This window comes from Antrostomus carolinensis, unplaced genomic scaffold (assembly GCF_000700745.2).
Source record: "Antrostomus carolinensis isolate BGI_N321 unplaced genomic scaffold, ASM70074v2 scaffold7821, whole genome shotgun sequence".
Classification (NCBI taxonomy): domain Eukaryota; kingdom Metazoa; phylum Chordata; class Aves; order Caprimulgiformes; family Caprimulgidae; genus Antrostomus; species Antrostomus carolinensis.
In genome coordinates, this window is record NW_010294778.1 from 29,216 (window position 1) to 36,600 (window position 7,385).

Consider the following 7,385-nt stretch of genomic DNA (forward strand, 5'->3'; position numbering starts at 1 on the left):
CAGGAATCTATTTCCACATGGAACACAGTTCCATCAAGAAAGAAATACAATTTATTTTATTCTTAAGATTCACGTGTGTCTCCAGAGTTTAAAAGCAGTCCCATGAGCATCACAAGTTCAGATTCCTGCAGATAAACACCCTAAGAATCCAAGCAGGCAGACAAACCAAAAGAGTGGCCAATTCATCTCAGGTCTCCTGAAAGGTCTCCCTCCATCCTCCCATCTATTCTCTCCACACAAGCAAAGAGCTCACACAACAACTTTTCCTTCTGCAGCCTGTTTCCTGCTCAAAACTTACTAGGATATGGTACTAGCACACATCTTGAACTAAAGACACCTTTTTGTTTAGGAAGATAGGCTGGGAAAACAACTTTCAAAATTACTTCAGTTTATCACTTCAACGACACCATTGAGAAACAAAGCGTCCTGTCAGACAGCTTTTGGCAATACACATCTCAAGGGCATCTCTGAAGCCTCCTTCCACTCCTTTGAAGCTCTCCTCCTTCAAACCTGGGAACACAGCAAGCCAAAGGGGATGACTTCCAACTCCTGATGAATGCAGCTCTGATGTCAACAACTGCCCTGTTGTTGGACTGTCAAGGACAGTCCTGCAAAGTTGAATGTTGCTCCTCAATGCTACTTTTTCCAAGTGATACTCACAGGCTGCAGCTTTCTGCTTTGGCAAACTGGTGAAGGCAACTCCCAGTTTCCTCCCCATTCCCAAGGAACGGTTCGCTCCTGCCTCACCAGAGTCCTTCAACAGTCGCTGCCAGATCTGCTCTCTGCATCTACAATGCTGTTTTTAGGCCAGTTTTGGTTCATCTGAGGACTTGCCATTTGTCTTCTTCACTAAGCCTGCTGCAGCAAGCAGCAAGAGAAAGGAGCTACTCTGCTGTTCAGGAGCCAAGCGACAGATTTCACCACTGGAAAGGCAAACTACTGAGCAGTTGGAAGGATTCTTGGCTCATCCAACTAATGCAAAATCACTACTACTTACACTGACTAAAAAAAAAACCTCATCTGAGTGAGATATTTAACAGCTGGTCACGGTTCTTCCTAAAACTATGAAATATTTGCTAAAAAAAAGTCAAAATATGAAAACGTCTCTCTCCTACTCACATCCTCTCCCTTCAAATTAAGTCTTCTATGCAGTTTAAGTTTTAAATAGAAAAATCTTACTAGTTTCCTTACAGCTAAGAATATGAGTGTGGTATGAGTTAAAAACAAAACAAAAAAACCCAAAACAACAAAACTATAACACAAGGGGAATGGGGAGAAAAAGCAATCCACCCACAAACAAGACAGCACCAAGACAACCACAAGTTATCACGAGACCTGCAATAAAGTTTTGAAAATTTTCATATTACGTGCTGTCACTTAAACCATTTCAGAGCAACATCTCAAGATGCTAACTTATTAAATAACAAATTGAGACTATTTTATGGCATTAAATACAGCTAGTTTCTCCTTTTCTAAGTTAGAAGAGACACAGCTTCAAAACTTTTCATCAAGCGTCCAGTTAGGCTCTTTTGTAGACCCACAGTTGCTTTTTAGCTTAAGAGTTTCATTAGATTTACAGTCTTGTCTTATCAGACAAGACACAGAATAACCACACAAGGTGATAGTGATAAAAGACACAGTGGTAAATAAAACTGTATTTTGGTGTAAGTGAAAATTCTGGTTTTGTTCCTCAGAAAATACTGCCTTCTCTACAGAAGCTACAAGCTAAAGACAAAGCATTTCAATTTACAAGGTCCAGTAAACAAACACTTCCTTTAATGGTCTTCAGACATATTTTATTTCCCTTAACTAAAAAAATATGTAGAATAGTACACAAATACTCCACCTTCCATATCAGAATATTTAATCTGAGTTCTCAGTCAGTATTTCTTCAATCAAACAATACTCTGACATAATCCAATTGTTCAGATGCTCCCCAACAGAAGGCCTTTTACAAGACTTCTCCTCTCTCATCCTGCAATAAAAATCTCATGTTCTGTAAGTGCCCAAGTTTACTTTGCCTGTAATAACTTCTAGTGTATTTGATGCCTTCTACAATCAAAAAAGATGGTAAGAGAACAAAATTCCCAGGTTCTGACTACTCTCAAACAGAACAACCTACAGTTTTGGTGCACTGAATGCAACTGTGAAGAGAATTTTTAAAATGGCTTAGAAAAGTACGTGTTAGCAAGTACATAAACCCAAACCTCAAGGAGATTTCACACTACAAGTACCTCAGCGTGTGTTCCCAGTCCTATTTTTCTAGGCAAAAAAAGAAATTCTAAGTTCTCCAAATATTGTAATACTAGACTGAAATTTTCAACGTTACGTGCTTTTATCACCTCCTACTAAGAAGACGAGTTCTTCCCTACTTAGCAAAGCTTTGCAGCAACTTCAAATTGGTTCTGCACACTCACCCCCCTCCCTCAGTGACCTCTTTTGTCCTTCTCCCCATGCCTGCTCCCAGGCTCCCACAAGACACGTCGCTGTGTGCACGCACTCACATGGACCTACATATTGTCTTCTCTGTTGCCTGAAGTACAGGCTCAAAACCCCATCTGCTCTTTCCTCACCCAACCCTGGGGTGATCTGTCTGATTCTTCTGTTTCCCCCATCAGGTTGGAAACATAACATCAAGGGATTTCCTCTTCATCAGACCATAATCAGGAGATGTTTTAACTTTTTTACTTCAACTATTCTACAGGCAGGGTTGTCTGTTTTGCTTCATAAAGAACTGTACTTCTGCATTTTTAGCACTGTTCTGCCATCTGGTCCATGGACACAGAGACATCTGTGTTTAGCGGAACATGGTTTAATTGTGGACTTGGCAGTGTTCAGTTTTCCATTGGACTCAATGATTGATCTTAAAGGTCTTTTCCAACCAAAATGATTCTATGATCTCAACCAGGTAAAAGGTGATCCACCAGGACTTATATCTATACGCCTTGAAGACAGATCTGCATTTTGTCAGTAATTTGATGTTTTGATTGCCAAATACCAGATACTGACAATACATTTCACTAAAAGCCAGGTTAGAGCATAAAAAAAAGCCTAACTGACTTCCTTTGCTCTAACTGGAATGGTTCTTGCCACCATGTGATGCCAGATCAACCAGAGACCTAATTCAGATCTTGACGTTAACTCAAACTTCAATTCCTCACCATCAACTCACATGCATCTAAAACTGCCATCAGCATAGGTCCCACCATGGACACACTGATATAAACATATTCCCATTGCCCCTACCACTGTTTTCCAAGTCCACACACATGCTTCCACACGGTCTCCCACAAATGTAAACTAAGGCCAAACAATAAACTTCCTCCCATAGCTTCCCCTCACTTTCCCCTCACAAAAAACAAAAACAAAAACAAACCCAAACAAACAAGAAGGAAAAAAACAACCCACAAACCAAAAACCTCCCACGCATCAAGGATTTGAAGAGAAGGAGCCAGTCACCTATTGATTTTCAATTTTACTACTTATAAGGCTAAACACAGATTAGCATCTTCATGTTATGTCAAGCCGGGGAGGCAGAGAGGAGGGAAGATACATTCCACCTACAAACTGTCTCTTCACATCTTCTGCGCTTATGAGATAGAAATCCAGTACTCAACAATAAACAACTCCTAGAACCGCATCATCAACTAAGGTATCAAGTTAGTCATGTCTTTTTACTACCCAAACTGGTATACAACACTTAAATAAACATCACAAGCCTAAAATGACAGCAATTCTCATCTTACTCTCGGCAGAAATATTTGCCACTATTGGCGATTCAGTAGGAAAACTCTTCGTAGACATGAAAACATACAAAGCAGCACACATCTGATGGCAACACGATACAACTCTGATGGTTCTGCACAACTTCACTGATAAGGAGTGCTCACCTTGTTTGATGCTGCACAATGGAAGAACCCAAGAGCAAAGTTAAGCCTTTTTATTACGCTAGTGACTTCGGTACCTTTAAAATGCCACTTGGTTTAGTGTCTGAAATCCCTTTTTCCATGAATACCTAACACTTGGCAGTATTTACACTTCACATTAATGTAGTCACACACAAAACATTACTAGAGAGCTTTATGATTAGCTCAACTTCATCAATATTAGAGAATAATAAAAGCAACTATTTAAAATGTCATTTATAAACAACAGCAGAAAGGAGTTGCTATCCAGCACCCCCCACCTACTAAAGCCCTTACTACTGCAGAAGGCCAAAAGCCCATTATTTATCCATCTAACCAGTTCATAGCTACCATGAAGCACTCTGGTCGTTAATTTACAGTGCATCTCGAGCATTTATTTAATCACTGTTAGACAGTTTTTCCTCAATCACAGCTGTGCAGCAAGGACAACCCAGAAGCATTAAGAAAAAGGCTATGAAATTTTATTTTCTCCTTTTTCTCTCAGGTTCCCCACCTGATTTCAAGAGTCCACAAATACATTTTGCCAATTCCATTCCCTAGTCATTTAGTCAGAAACTAACACAGAGTAAACGTGCAAGATCCTCCGTTCCATAAAAATTATAAAATTAACATCACACTAGTGTGACATGTGCCATCTGAAAGTGGATGTAGAGATGGAGGACAGCAAACAGTTGCTTAATTGTATGGTACATTTAGGCACAGAGTGTCATTAACCCAGCACTAACACTTGCTCCTAAGAACCTGAACCACCCCTTGGCCAAACATCCAGCAACATCTTCCTGGAAGCAACGCAAGTTCCTAGCGGTCTTTTAGCCATTGTTTAGAATAAGAAAGCAGACAATACAATATTTATTTTATCTTGAAGCCTTAACTTGAAGACACACTCAAGAAAAAGTAGCAAACAGTTCTTTAAAAAGCATCAAGTAAACAGTGAAATCCAGTTTAAACGTCTAGCAGTTAGGCTGCAACCAACAGATCTCAAAGGCTGTGAAACAGCAAGTTGTACTCATTAACATAATAGGATGAAACATCTTTAAGCCTCAGTGTGTTTAAGCTCTATAAACAACAGCATCTGAAACCTGATTTGGATGAATCACACTAGCCCAGGTAAGTATTTTGCAAGGCCCAAAGAACATCTTTCATGAAAAGAAAATATTTTCTCTGCAGGTTTTTTCCTTACTCTTGGGGCTGGATCTTATTTTCTAGGCTTAAAATCCCCCAAAATCCTCCAGCAGATTTGTTTCTCAACTTTTGTCAGATGACTCCCGTGACTTTTGCCTCATTTAGGCACCGATTACAAATTTTAGAATTTGCTCAAGTTAACCTTGGCACTTGGGGCTTTGGTATTTGATATCCAGAGGGTGCCAATGGATCCCATGAGAATCAAGACTTAGAATAAAGCCTTTCCAAAGAACCTAGGGCACAAGGAACAGCTAGTAGCTATTGTCACGTAGCAAACTTCTCCACCTCAAACAGACCTTCACCGATAGCCTATTTGTATTATTTCTTGTTGAGGTACATTAAGGACTTAGTGCCAATTTGCAAGTGCTGTAACATTGATTTTTTTTTTTTTTCCCCCAGATCCAAAACTTCTGGAGAGCAGCAAAAGGTTTTTCAAGACAATATGAAATTTAACAAGGATTTCCGAGTCCGTTGGATATTGCAAAGCCACCTTCACACTGAAACAACAACCATTACCAGGTCAGTTAATAGAGTCCCACTACACTGACAAGTTACTTGCTTGAATATCAAGGAAGCTTCAGATTCTTCACTTCCTCAGCTACAGTGACTCTCACACTATGAGCAGTTTCAATCCCAATTTCCATGAGGAACTCCTCACGTGAACAGCAGAGCCTGACCCACAGTTGCGCTACCTTCCCCTTGCGCTCTAGCAACTCATATCCAAGATAATCTCAGCTTTCACTCCAGAACAGTTTTAGCTCCCACACCTCCAGTGGCAGAAAGCTAATTATTTCTGTCCCTGTCCTTCACCTCATTGAGACAACAGATTGTTTTTAGTGTCATTTACTTTGAATTCAGAGTTGGACCTACAGCACTTCCATCTCACAAACTCGACATGCAGGACTGGACAGGCGGGATGGGGGCACCAGGATAACACACAGACAAACCTTTTCTTGAAGATCAGTGACAAGCCTATGAACTCTCCCTGAGTTTAGGATCAAGATTTCTGTCAGAATTTTTTTCTGCCTGTTCTTGTACGAAAAACAGTCCCCAAGTATTTTACAGCTGCTGATCAGTTTCACTGAGCATCTGCTGGTGACTTCCTAGAGCCTTGGGGATGACTGTGAAACTGTTCCAAGTTATTGCAAGAACACAGCACCAAATATATATAAATCAGTCTTTCATACAACTTCCATGAGCATTTCCTTACATTTTTTGCACTAGTCACTTCATGAATATACCCTACGAGTATGTTTTACACAGAAATAGCAGCTTTTATACTATTACCTTGCAACCAGAATGCACAAGAGGAAACTAAAATATTCCCAGTGGAAGAACAAAGTCCAACTCTGACTAATAACTAGTTTTCTGTGCACCATACTGCCATGTATCTTTAATGTCTTTAGATATCTAAAGACTCAACACACATCAAAGGATTCATGAGGTAAGAGTGAATCAAAACAAAGCGATGATATATTTGGAAGGAGGCAAACCGGGCCAAGTATTTAAAGCACTAAATTTTCACTTAGGCACCCAAAACCTAACATACAAATAGGCAATCCAAAAATCTCTGAAAGTTACCATGCAGAATTCCATCATGTTTTTAACCTGAAGGGACTATCAAAGTCTTTCTATGGAGCTTTCAATTTCAAGTGCCAAGAAAGCATTTGGAGTCTTAAGAAGACAAAACACTCGTTATTCCAAAGGCACTTCATAATGCCCATACAACCTTCATGTACTGCATTTTTTATTCTCCTTAGTCACAGATCGGCTCAGTCTAAGAAAGGGTAGGAAATTTTTCCAGCCCCTCGTGTGCCATACTAAATCAAGAACTCCTCACCCTGGGAGTAATTTTAGCCCTCAGAGTATCACCTCTTACACTTATATTAACCCATCTCAGTTGAACAGCAGTTTACTGGATAAAATACTCTGATTTGAAACATCAAGACAAAGCCAAATCAACTGACATCTTGAAATAAAAGAGTGGGAATAGATTTTTACTTTATCAAACTAAACATTAAGGCAAAGTGCATGGTTCTGCCTTTTCACCTAAGGCTACGTGTTTTCAGGTGAAATTACTGCTTAGTTAACCCAGGTTTAAGCCATTTTAAGATGTAGATCTTCACATCACTAATAATGTATTGTATTAAAAATTCCACTCAAAACTTAACTGAAGACAAGCCTCTGGCATCGCTTGCCATTTTTGCAGGGACAAAACAGAACATCGTGACCACCTGATTTATATGACATAGCTTTGAAGTGAAAGCAATGGTTTAC